Below are 12,988 nucleotides of genomic sequence, written 5' to 3'. Positions count from 1 at the left end.
TGGCTCAGTTGGTTAAATGTCTGCCTTCTTCTCAAGTCATTGGGATTGAACCCCATTTGGCTCCCGGCTCAGGGAGAAGGCTGTTTCTCCCTCGCCCTCTACCCTTCTCCCACATTGTGCTGTCTCTCTCTCAAATAAATAAATAAATAAATAAATAAATAAATAAATAAATAAAATCTTAAAAAAAAAGGACATTTATCCTACTATCAATTAGTTGAAGTCTACACTCGACTTTGAAAGACTATTTCAGCGTAAAGTAGTTCAGTTTCTAAGGATTGTTTATGTCTATCAAGCTGTGTAGTCACAGCATCCTTGCAAAGCAGGTAAATAATGGTATTGGTATTCTACTTTTTAAAAATGGACAAGTAGGGCCCTGGAACAATTAGGAAGCTAGGACCATGGTGAAGGAGTGCCTGAGCAGTGACAGCAGTCACATCTTCTGAGTGCACCCAGTGTTACCTTCCTAGCAGACTACACCGCCTTCCTATGGACCAGTTAGGAGGCAGGAGACGTTCCGGCTGTGTGCGTACATGTGTATGACAGAGCAGGGCAGACAGAGACAGAGAGAAAGTGCACAGGCAACTGCAATGTTAAATTTCTGTTTATCCTGGAGCTATCATCAGGTTTAATCATTCTTGGAATTTTGGTACATGAACAGGGTGCAGTTTTGAACTCATTATTTACACAACAAATTCTCCCCTCCCTCTTGCCTGAGGGAGAAAGGGGCTTTCTCTAGAGCCAGTGGAGACCTCAGACCTTCCCACCTCGTCTTTCCTAGCAGACAGCCAACAAGCATGCCTGCTGCCTCCTCTTCAGGACTGTGTTGTGAGTGTGAACTGGGGTGTCAGATTTTTTTTAATTAATTTTATTTATTTATTCATGAGACACACACACACACACACACAGAGAGAGAGAGAGAGAGAGAGAGAGAGAGAGAGAGAGAGAGGCAGAGACAGGCGGAGGGAGAAGCAGGCTCCATGCAGGGAGCCTGACGTGGGACTCCATCCTGGGTCTCCAGGATCACACCCTGGGCTGAAGGTGGCGCTTAACCACTGAGCCACCCGGCCGCCCTGGGGTGTCAGATTGACCATTAATAAGGAAGAGAAGCTGCACACAGCTTCTCTCTTCTGTGCTTCCTGCCTTCCCTCATTCTCACCTGACTGTCGACATAGTAGGCTTTTAATCAATATTTATTGATTTGGTTTTGTTGGGAGGCTAGGCCAAGTTGTACCCTAGTTAATGAGCTGATGATGACTTCCGGGAGAGGTGGGACTGACACATACCCCAACAGACTCCCAAAGTCTCTCTCTGAGAAGAGTGGTAACTGAAGATTAAGAAGGGAGATAAGAAGCAGCAGAGCTGCACAGCGAGAGGGCAGTACCTGGCCCCCAGTCCTGCTGCTGAGGCTCCGCACATCTTCAGTGAGCCACAGCCTCCGTTTCCCTGAGTGTCACATGTCGGCCTCTAGAGTTTACTTCCACTTTAACATTTTCTCTGTGAAATAGCTCATTCCATTGTTCACTTGCTTTCATACTCATACTCTGATTCAACAAACATTTATAGAGTACCTACTGAGTGCCAGGCACGAAGTAGATCAGAGGGGGAGAGACGGGGATGGGGATGCAGAGGTAAAAAATGAACCACTGCAGCCCTTGAACCCATCTCGCTGGCTGCAGGGAGAGAATGGGAGATATCCACATGGAAAACAAATAGTGCGGCAGGATTAGATGGACAGCTCTTGGGGTAATTCCCCCACACCTGCCTGTCCAGATGACCCTGGCCTCAGAAACCTAGAGAACTAAGGCAAAGCTAAGGGGAAGCTGGGAGGTGGGTGGGCTCAGAGGGATTCTCCTGAATGTTTAATTATCTTTGAGAAGTGATTGATCATCTTTCACTTGGCCACTGACGATAATTAGAAAATAATGGATATGATGGCTGCATGTCTAAGTATTTTGGGTGGAGTACAGAACCCACACAGAGGTATTTGTGCTATAGGCTGTGTCCACCAAATAGGCTACCAGTGTTCTCTGACATCGGTTCCACTGAAGAGGTTGTTTCTCAGAGAGCAACAGAACTCAAGTTGGCCCAGAAAGAGGCCCATGGGTCTTCTAGGACTATACTCCTGGAATAGTCTCAGTGGACCTGACCTGCAGCTGAATACATGGCATCACCGCAACTCAGCTCAGCTGAGCTGTGATTGCAGCTGTGATTGCAGAATCCACAAGCCAAACTGGCCCACATATATGTCCAAGCTTGCAAACAAAGCCAAAACTAAAGACGAAAATTAAAAAGAAATCCCAAGTTTCACAGGCCCTGGTGCAGCCCAAATAATCTTGCTGCCATGCACAGGGGCACTCGTCCATAGTGTCCGCTTTGGGGCTAGTGGATGGCCAGACTCCAATAAATAATACATTCTCTTTACCTGTCTTCACATGGGGCCAAAGAAGGAGAAATCCCACCTAGGTCTGCTCATACAACCAAAAAGAGCAGCAATGTGGGGGTAATTAAAATTCCACAATGGCAGTGAAACAACTGTGTGACAACACAACTGAATTGACTGCTTATTGTGTGCCAGACACTGTGTTAAGCACTTTACATGTATTGGCTTACTTGGTTCTTAATCCGATGAGGTAGGTACTATTGTTGTCCCCATTTCTAGTGACAGGAAAAGCAAGGCTTGGAGAATTTCAGCAAACAGCACAATAATTAAAATCCAGACAGGGTAACTCCTAATGACTCAGTCTTAACCATTACTCGGTTATTATGCTTCTAATGTGTCTCTTTTACCATCAGTGAAAATTAAGCACCAGAACACACACCCTGAAACATCTTTCTTCTCCTGTGGCTTCTCCTGAGGTTTGATCTGAGTTTTTTTGTGTGTGTGTTTCTAAAGTGCCTGGGTGGCTCAGCTGGTTAAGCACCTGCTTTCAGCTCCAGTGATGATCCTGGGGTCCTAAGATTCAGCCCCATGTCGAGTCCCCTTCTCAGCTCCCTCTCCTCTGCCCCCCACACTTAGGCTGTCTCTCAATAAATACAATCTTTAAAAAAAGCATTTTTGGGGGGCGCATGTTTTTAATATTGTAAGCTACCTCGAATCCTTGATGGAAATAGATACATCTTAAGGCACAATTAAATAAAAAGGCAGAAGAACACACACAGAGTTTGTGGAAATCGGCTCCAACCTCTGTCTGGTTGTAACTGCTTTGGGGTGAGGGCTGGGGGCGTTGTTTTCGTGGCTGCCAGACAGAAGGTTGTTTGAACTTGGCTGGCTATGAGAGCCAACAGAGTAAATTTGAAGAGAAAGATAAACATACAACAACTGTTCAAAGCTTCAGGTGTTATGATTGCTAATTGAGAAAGGCTCTAAATAATACCTGCTGGTGTGTAGGAATTTCACTCCCGGGGATTCATGGCTCAGGCTGGGATTCTGTTCCTTCAGATTCCCCTGTAAAGAAATTTCAAGTGGTGTCCTAGGCAGTCAGGGGCGGGTGTGCCTCAGTATAACCCAGAGGCACTAAATAGCACCTTTATTTTTGAACTTTTCCAGTTGTACCCTTCATGCACACAGTCTTTCTCTCTCTCTCTCTCTCTCTCTCTCTCTCTCTCTCTCTCACACACACACACACACACACACACACTTAGACTTACCACACACAATTCACACATGTGCTCTCAGACACATGCAGGAACATGTGCTTTCTTATGCACGCCGGCTCTCCAACCTATCCATGTGCAGAACACACGCCAGCTCACAGAACACTCAGATATTCACGTGCACCTTCTCTCATGCACACATTCCTACACCCCCCCCCCCCACACACACACACTCTCTCTCTCTCTCACCTGCACAACATACTTCTGGCAAAGCTGCTGCAGCTGTGCTAACCTGCCCACGTTCCTTTCTGGGCCCAGCCCAGTCAGCATTTTCCCAGGCCCAGGCTCACTTGAGCCACCCTGCTGTCTTCCCTCAGAGCCCGGCCACACTGTCCCTGACTCCAAGTCGCCCAGGTGTGAGGGACTGGCACCTGCTGACGTAGGCGGAGGTGTGCTCAGCGAGTGGCAGTTGGGGTAGAAGCTGGGGGCCCCTCAGCTGACCTCCTCACAGGGGCCCTCCCCTTCCCCGGCATCACAGCTCCATTCTGGCTTCTTCCTCTTCCAGAGACAGCGGGGTGTAGTGGACGGTGCTTTGGGAAACATATGGCCCGGGGCGAGTCACCGTTCTAAGGCCTGGGGCAAGCTCTGTCAACTCCTGAATCTCAATTTCCTCAGCTGTAAGATGGAGTTAGTATGTTGCTGAGTTGTGCAGAGTATAAATCCCACGCTTGGTATGGGCCTGCGAGTCCAGTGGGGGCCATTAGCAGTGACTCCTCTGACTGATAAGTCGTAAAATGTCTCTCCTGCTCACTCCTGACTCATGCTGGCCAACTTCCCTGCCAGATGAGTCAGCTTTATGTCAACATGAACTGCAACATTTTTTTGAAAACCAAAAGAGGCGCCAGTACACTGCACAGATTAACATCACAGGAAAGTATCTTCGTGCTGTTTCTAATAAATGAATGCACAAGGAGAAAACACTTTTAAAAAATCTTCATTTTTATATGTGATACTTTTAAGAGTAAGTTTATATTTCGAGTGATGCAGGCCTCCAGACTCACGCGTCATTTCAAAGGCGGAGAAACAATGCTCTCTCCTCCCCGTGTGCTTGCTTCTCCCTGGAAGTGCTTAATGGTGCTAATTAAGTACTAATCTTGACACGAAAAATGTGAAATACCACAGTTCCTCAGGAGGGGAAAGCAGCAGAGAGAGAGAGAGAGAGAGAGAGAGAGAGAGAGAGAGAGAAGCTACAGGTACTGAATATAGAATCTCTCTTGGCGAAATTTTCCCGAACATGCCGTTCAACACCTTCCCCGTGGTGAGGGTGGTCGTAAATACCGTTCCTCCCAGCCCTGCTATGTCCCAAGCACTATTTAGCATCTAACATACTTGGTCTTTCTTTTGCCTCGGGGCACTGACCACAACTGCACTGATGTCAATATTGTTACAATCGATTCAACGCTGGGCTCTCTCACTAGAGGACAAGCTCCAGGAGGAGATGGGCTGGCCTGTGCTGTTCGGTCTTAGTGCTCGTGTGGTGTCTGGCACAAGGCAAAGCTTAGCAAATCCTCACCGAATGAATGGATGAGCTATAGTCCTTGCAGCAAAGTAGCAGTTTAGGCATAATTATCTCCATTTTGCAGATAAGGAAATGAATGCTTAGAAAACTTAAGTGGCTTTCCAAGGAGATACTAGTTTGTGTGCTGGGAATCCAACCAAATTCTGTTGATTCCAAACACATTTGCTCTCTTGGCTACTAAAGTGACTGTTTAAATGAGAGCCCCTCTGAATTGCCTTGGTTTGTGTAAAGATGAAGATTATTTGATAATAAAACATCTTTCTGGGTTTAGCTCCTTTATCTGGTCCTTCATCTCCCTGATGGGTTATAGCTTCTCAACTCACTCTTTCCTATTTTACTCTGTGCTGTCTTTGTTGTCAGTTTTCTTTCTTCCTTTCTTTCTTTCTTTCTTTCTTTCTTTCTTTCTTTCTTTCTTTCTTTTTTTCTTTCTTTCCTTTTTAAAGATTTTATTTATTCATGAGAGACACAAAGAGAGAGGCAGAGACATATGCAGGAGAAGAAGCTGTGGGACTTGATCCCAGGACCTTGGGATCATGACCTGAGCCAAAAGCAGACGCTCAACTACTGAGCCACCCAGGTGCCCCCAAGACCCATCCCAAGACAACTCTCATTTAATCCTCCAGGGGTTCTTCTTACCTCTAGTCCCTTCCTCTGCCCCAGGAACCCTAGCCAGGAAGCAGCTCAGGATAAATCTCACCATATCTCCCCCACATGATTAACAGCCACCCTTACTCCCTGGCTGGAGCCAACAAGAACCTCCTTGTTTCCAAATCCAATAAATACTCCAGTGTTCTCACCCTTCCTGGACTCGCATCTGCATTTGCTACTGGTGCCTGCTGCTATGGGAAACCACTTGTGTTCCCCACTCTTACCTTGGCAAATGGTGGTGGGGTTCCAGGGTTCTCATTATGTCCTATGTAATCTCCCTGGAGTCCCTCATCTACTCCCCTGTGGTTTTGATATCATCTTTATCCAGAGATTCTCAATTTCAGCAGGCATGAGGATCATCTGAAGGAGACTGCTCATCATTCTGAGTGCCGATTTGTCAGGTCAGGGGAGGGGCTGCATTCACATGATGCAGTGCAGGTTGTCCCCAGACCACAGGATGAAACTTTGTGCCACAGGCTAGTGTTTCCCAGCAGCATGCCCTTCCAAGCTCTAGACTGGGTAGTTGGCTCAATACGTCCTTGGCTTTGGCAGTCACGGCAATGTGCTATCCAGATCTCCCTTCAGGGAAGTACTTTCTGCCCCAGCTGCAGAGAATGCTGTCTGCATCCAACCTTCCACCCCTTCCAGGATTGCCTTGGTTAGAGAGACTCCCTTTGTCCAAGGTCACACCACTTCTTGGGCAGTCGCATCCAATCACTCATCAGTGTGGGATATAAAGCCTCCACCATCTTGGCCCAACTTGGAACGGCTCTGAAAGGCCATCCTAGGTCTAAAGTTCCCTGAGAGGGGAAGTGATGGGCCGGTGTTCTAGCACTGTGTAACCATTCCAAATCTAATGGCTTTAGACAATGGCAACGCTTATTTAGCTCATGAATCTTCAGTCTGGGCTGGGCTCCAGGATCATTCATCTCTGCTCCACTCAGTGTTGCTGGGGTGGCTTGGAGATTGGGGCTGGCTATATTTTTTTAAAAATATTTTATTTATTTATTTGAGAGAGATAGCAGGGGGAGGGGCAGAGGGAGAGGGACTCCCAAGCAGGCTCACTACTGAGCATGGAACCCACTTGATCTCATAACCCTGAGATCATGACCTGAGCTAAAACCAAGAGTTGGCCTCCCAACCCACTGAGCCACCCAGGTGCCCCAGGATGGGGTGCATTTAAAAACTCCTTCACTCACTCATGTGTTAGCACCTGGATTGGGCACACTCAAACGGCACAGGGCTAGACCGCTGGCCTCCTTGCACATCTCTCTCTAACTCTGTGTGATCTCTCTACATGCTTTTCCCAATGTGGAAGCTTCAGGGAAGCCAAACTTCTTACTTGTTGACTCCAGGCTCCTAAAATGCATATGGCAAGAGAAGAAGCTAGGCAGAAGCCATACTGCCATTTATGACCTAGCCTCAGAAGTCATGCAGCATCACTCTGGTCAAGCTGTTTAAAAATCTCCCCAAGTTCAAGAACATGGAGTGTAGACCCTACCTCTTAATGGAGGAGCATCCAGCTCACTGTAAGAAGAACATGTGGGATGGGCCATAAATAGGTACGGGCCATCTTTGGAAAATATACTCTGCCTCAGCCAAGGCTGTCATTAGGCCTGCCCTGCAGCTTGGTCTCTGCCTCTGCCCAGTCCTATTTCTTTGCCCTCCTTCCTGTGTTGCACTCAAGAGCATACCCTAAGAAACACCCTGTTCATCAAACTGTGACTCAGAGCCTATTTCCCAGGAACTCAGCCTGCAAGACTAGCCCCCCTCAAAACCAACAAGTTCAAGTAAAATCCCCAACTTTCCCTGCCTCTTTCTACCCCATCTTCTCTTTTCTGTGCCTTAACTCAGTGAATGGCCCACCTCTGTCTAGTGTCGACCCTCTTCCTTGGGCAGTCTCCATGGCCTGTGTTTCTGGGATATCCTTCACACGTGTCCTTTTCTCTTCATTCCCAGGCCTTGTCCAAGCCACTCCAACTCTTACCACTATCTGCACAATAGTCTTTTAACTTGTCCTCTGTGCCTACTCTTGCCTCCGCACTGCTCAACTGTACTTGCTGCCAGAATTATCAAAGTCTCATATTTTATTATTTTATTCCCCAGTACCCATGTGATAATGCCCAGACTTCTTAACTTGGTCTTAACTTCTTGGTCCACAGCTGCCTTTGTAGCCAGACCTTGCCCTCCTTTGGAGTACCAGTTTCTCAACCGTGTGTCAGGTCCACTCACTCTTTCTTTCAGCTCATTTGTTATGTTATGAGCACAGTAAAATCTCTGTACCCTGTCAGGGATCTTCCTCTTGGTGGATAGCACTGTCCTTCTGCTACACCCCAGACCATCCAATGTGCTTATCTTTCACGTTTTGATCCAAATTTCAATTCCTCCCGCCAGCCCTCCATGACCCTTAGACTGGGTGAGGGGCCCTGACTTGAGCTCCTGAGGTGCCCTTCCCACCATTGCACAGCCATATACTTCATGGAAATCACATTGCCACCACCCTCCCTGGAGGCTAGAAGTTCTACTAGAGCAGTGACCATGTCATCTTGTTCACCAGTGGAGCCAAGACACTTAGCCCAGTGTGTGTCACACAGTGGACACTCAGGCTGCTATGTACAACAGAGCGGGTTGTGCACTGATCGACTCCAAGGAGCTTCATTTGCATAAACTACCCTGTGCATACATCCCCTAGAATTATGCAGTACCCACCCTATGCATACACAGTGACCCAGCCAACAGTTTTAATTGTATAATCAAATGAATACATGAATTATGCTATCTTTGGTGTTCTCTGTTAACCATGAGATTAATGTTTGGCAAAAGGAAATTATCTGATTTCAGCAGTCTCTTTTCCAATGCCAAAGAATGCAACATTGGCAACTAGAAAAGAAAACGCAAAAGCCTAAAGCAAGAGTTCTCAATCCTGGATACACATTAGAATTATATGGGGGAGCTCTGGAAAAATACAGATGCCTGGGCCTTGCCACTGGCCCATCACAGAAACTCTAGGGGTGGGGCCCAGAAGTGGCTTTTGTTTGTTTGTTTGTTTTTGTTTTTTTTTTTTTTACTTCTCCCCAAGTGTCTCTCCCATGCAGCTAAGGTTGAAAGCCCCTGACCTAAAGAGCATCCAAGCAAATCCAGGGAGCTTAAGAAACCCACCTAGCAATCATTAACCTTACAAACACCTCACTCAGGAGCCACAGGGCTGAGCACCCAAGATTAAAACCTTTTGGGGCTAAATGTACTTCTCTGGGATTGGGACCTCAGAGGCAGTGCTCAGTTCCTCATATTTGTCAGTTCATAGTATGGTCTTCACTGGTCCATGGGAGGCCCTCTCTCATTTGATTTATTTATTCCATTTTACTCCATCCTCCCTGCAAGTTTCTTACCCTTACCGTGGGCAGCCATCCTAGCACACCTGATGCAGATACAAGTATATACGTGTGTTCATATGGATTCTTATAAAAATGTGTTTTGCTGCTTTTTGTGCCTGTACATTTTTTTAAAAAAATGTAAATGCATTGTACTCTAGGCTCATTCAGATAGTTAATGTTTCACTCCATCCCTGTTGCTCCATCCATGTTTCACTCCATCCAATCTGTTGTTCCTGTCTGCTGCAGAGGCTTCCAGTCTGTGCTTCCACCATGCTTTCCCCATCCACACCCCCAGTGGCATTCACCCACATTGCTTCCAGCTCCCAAACACCACAGCACTGCAAGAGCCATCCTTGTGTATGTTCCCTTGTGTACTCACGTTAGAATTTATCAGGGTTAAGTGCTCTCTCTGGTTTATTAGCCATATATTTTAGGTCGCACATTACTTCTGTGTTTTTGCAGAATGGATACTCCTCTACTAATATACCAAAGAGAAAAATCCAAGTGATTTGTGTAATATATTAACTATAATAATGGGGCCCAAACATTATGTGTGAGTGGCTATAAGAAAACAATGTAACACATTCCTGATGCCACAAGAAGTGCTGGGAATCTTAGCATTTTGTGCTATTTAACCCTAATACTCTATCAGGCCGCATCTTAGTAAAGGGGGTGGTCTCCACCAGAGACCACTGGATCACCTCAACTGAAACCTTGGTGAAAGGTAAATATTTCTTGGATTGTTCCAAAATGTCACTGCGTAAGACTTCCAACTCCTATGGATGTTAATTGAGCCTCTTATAGGTTTAAAAGGGTCAAAGACTAAACCCAGAAATCAGGTTGTATGCATTAAACCTAACCTCTACTGACACAACTAGGCAGAGTCAGACATTCTAGTTTGGGAAAGAAAAATGTTGCCAAGATTCTGCTTGTTATAATGAACATCATAAGCTGAATGGAATGTTTAGAGAAGACCCTTCAACATTTAATTGGCGAATATCTTGAGTGGTAGTAGTTCACTGAAAGTCCTCTGCATGATTGCTGTGTTGTATAATACACTGATATCTCTGAGATTTCCAAACCAAATATCTGTGCTTCAAAGCAGTTGTTACTTTAGCAGAAATACTGGGTTAGTGCTGAGATTTCTGGTAGCCTTTCTGCTTGACTGGAAACCCAAACAGTTACTGAGCATTTACTCTCTAGCTAGGGAGAGAGTGGTGGTCAACATCACAGGCCACTTACTAGTTCTGTCACTTGAGGCAAAGTGATTCGCCTCTCTGTGTCTCAGTTTCCTCACCTGAACAACGGGGATGGTGTTAGAACATGCCTTTGGTGGTGGTGGCAGGATTAAAGAGGATAACACATGTAAGGTACTTGCAGATAGGAAGCCTCACAGTGTCTAAGTCCTGAAGATACTCAGCAAGTTTCCTTGTGATGATTTATTTGGGCATCCTGGTCAGAGCTAGGACATTTCAAGTCTAAGTAAATTCTTTAGATCCGTTTATTTAATGGGACTGTCCTTCTCTGGCTAATCCATAGCACATGCTCTTCTGCTCTCTGACTCCCTGTGCCCCCAGGCAATTAAACCACTTTCTTCATTCATCCATTGCTGTAGACAGCCTGTACTTTCATATGCATTTGTTTTATCTACCCAATTAAATTAAAATTGGAGGGAAGTAAGAGAGAGGCAAACCAAGAAACAGACTCTTAACTATAGAGAACACACTGATGGTTCCCAGAGGGGAGGTGGGTGAGGGGGATGGGGGAAATAGGGAGTGGGGATTAAGGAGGGCACCTGTGATGAGCCCTGGGTGTTGTATGAAAGGGCTAAATCACTATATTGTGCCCCCGAAACTAACACAACATTGTATGTCAACATACATACAATGTATTTAAATTAAAAGAAAAAATAAAAAAACAGAATAGAATTGGAGGGAAGTGATGATGTCTTCTCAGAAAGCCTTGGCGAGTTCAAGGACACATTATAGACTGATAGAATGCTTATGTATAAACTTACAAAGTCCTTCTGGATTTGGCCCACATTAGAATTGTACTTTCTTAATATATTCTGTAAATGTATTAATGAAACCTGAACAGGGTAGCATTTCCTTCCCTCTTCGCTAGAGAAGTTAGGCTAGTGTTCCTCTGCAGGTAGCTTCAGCCATTTACTCCAGGGTATGGCTCCTTTTCCTCCCAAGCTCCCATCAGGGACAGCATTGATTTGCTTTGGACACAGATCAATCTTCAGCCCTATTACTTCTTCCAGAGAAAGACTTCCTGTTGATGTAATTGAGCAGCACAAATCCTGTTTTGTGTGTGTAAGTATGTGTGCATACATGTGTTTGTTTGAACATACAAATACTTCCCTTTTACACTGGTGTTTCAGCTTCTCAGTGTTCATATACCATCGTAGGCCATTATCATTTGTTATTACCTTTTACAGGTAGGAAATTGGATGCATTCCATTTGCTTCAGTCAGCCACTAATTGATTCATGTGCTTTTCTGACATTCAAGTTTAAACGTATTTCTTCCATAAACAGAAGCAATACTTTCCATTTGGGGATATGGCCTGCACATTCTTCTATGACGCTCACTCTTAAGGCACAAGCTGATTTCTGCAGACCATCACTGCACCTTCTGTAAAGAATGTTTCTCCTTCTTTTTTGTCTTGTTTTGTTTTGTCTTGTTTTTAGAGAGAGAGAGAGGGAGAGAGCAGGGAAGGGGCAGAGGGGGAGAAAGGGAGACAAAGACAAAGACAGAGAATCTTTTTTTTTTTTTTAATTTTATTTATTTATTCATGAGAGATACAGAGAGAGAGGCAGAGACACAGGCAGAGGGAGAAGCAGGCTCCATGCAGGAAGCCTGATGTGGGACTCGATCCCTGAACTCCAGGATCACGCCCTGGGCTGAAGGCAGGCGCCAAACCTCTGAGCCACCCAGGGATCCCCCAAGACAGAGAATCTTAAGCAGGCTCCATGCCCAGTGCAGAGCTGAACGTGGGCCTCCATCTCATGACCCTAAGATCATGGCCTGAGCTAAAATAAAATATCAGACGCTGAATCATCTGAGCCATCCAGGTGCCCCAAAGTGTTTCCCCTTCTGATGTGATTTTTTTCTTTAGCTGACTTTATGGATGCTACTGATGACTTGGTGGATTTTAGTTGTATATTTCTACATTCAAGAAATGTTTATAAGCACCAATGTCACTTCTCCTTATTTAACTTCAATATTAATTTTTAATTTATTTAATTATTATTTTTTTTTTACCTTACCTTGTCTTGGAAAGGACTTAACAATGAATGGCTGGTTTAAGAAAAACATTCCTTTCTCACATCATTTGTTTAGCAAATCTTGCTATGTTCTCTAAGTTTTGAATTGATAATCTTACTCATCCTCTCAGGATCCCATATATACCAGCCTCTGGAGAGAAACCAAGGGTCAGGCAGGCGAGGGCTCTGGAACACAGCAAAGGCAAGATGGGAAGGAGCCAAAGCAACTGGATGTGACTCTTCCCTTCACACTAAGAGTCTTAATTTTCTGCTCCTGTTCATATTTATTTCTAACTAAAAGCTGTGCCTAAATAATGTTACTTTTTTTCTCTGTAAGGGCAGATGGCCAGATCAGTTGTTGTCCTCATGGCCTTCTTGCTACTAACTCAAGACATTTCATCCTGAAGCCCTCTTAGGAATACCTGGGTGAGATACTAGAAAGTGTTTGGTTCACACTATTTGCCATGTCCTTTCCATGCTGGTTAAAATAGTTCAAATTCAAACTCCCTCCACTATGTCTCTA

The 12,988-nt window shown here is 45.3% G+C and overlaps 1 long non-coding RNA gene across 3 annotated transcripts in view; it reads right to left on the bottom strand.

The window, feature by feature from the left end:
- LOC129495673 (uncharacterized) overlaps positions 1 to 6,285 on the bottom strand; it is a 35,805-nt gene extending 29,520 nt beyond the window's left edge. Inside the window, exons 1-3 of one of the 3 annotated variants that reach the window (XR_008661590.1) lie at positions 6,046 to 6,285; positions 4,026 to 4,269; positions 3,375 to 3,445 (exon numbers count right to left, since the gene is read on the bottom strand). This is a non-coding gene — a long non-coding RNA (uncharacterized LOC129495673). Of the gene's footprint in view, positions 1 to 3,374; positions 3,446 to 3,843; positions 3,887 to 4,025; positions 4,270 to 6,045 lie in introns of those variants that run through there. The other 2 variants (XR_008661591.1, XR_008661592.1) reach the window with 2 other exon arrangements.
- Positions 6,286 to 12,988: the final 6,703 nt, after the last annotated feature.

This window comes from Nyctereutes procyonoides, unplaced genomic scaffold (assembly GCF_905146905.1).
Source record: "Nyctereutes procyonoides isolate TBG_1078 unplaced genomic scaffold, NYPRO_anot_genome, whole genome shotgun sequence".
Lineage (NCBI taxonomy): Eukaryota > Metazoa > Chordata > Mammalia > Carnivora > Canidae > Nyctereutes > Nyctereutes procyonoides.
Note: the sequence above shows the minus strand (reverse complement) of the source record. Positions and strands in the feature narration are given on the sequence as shown.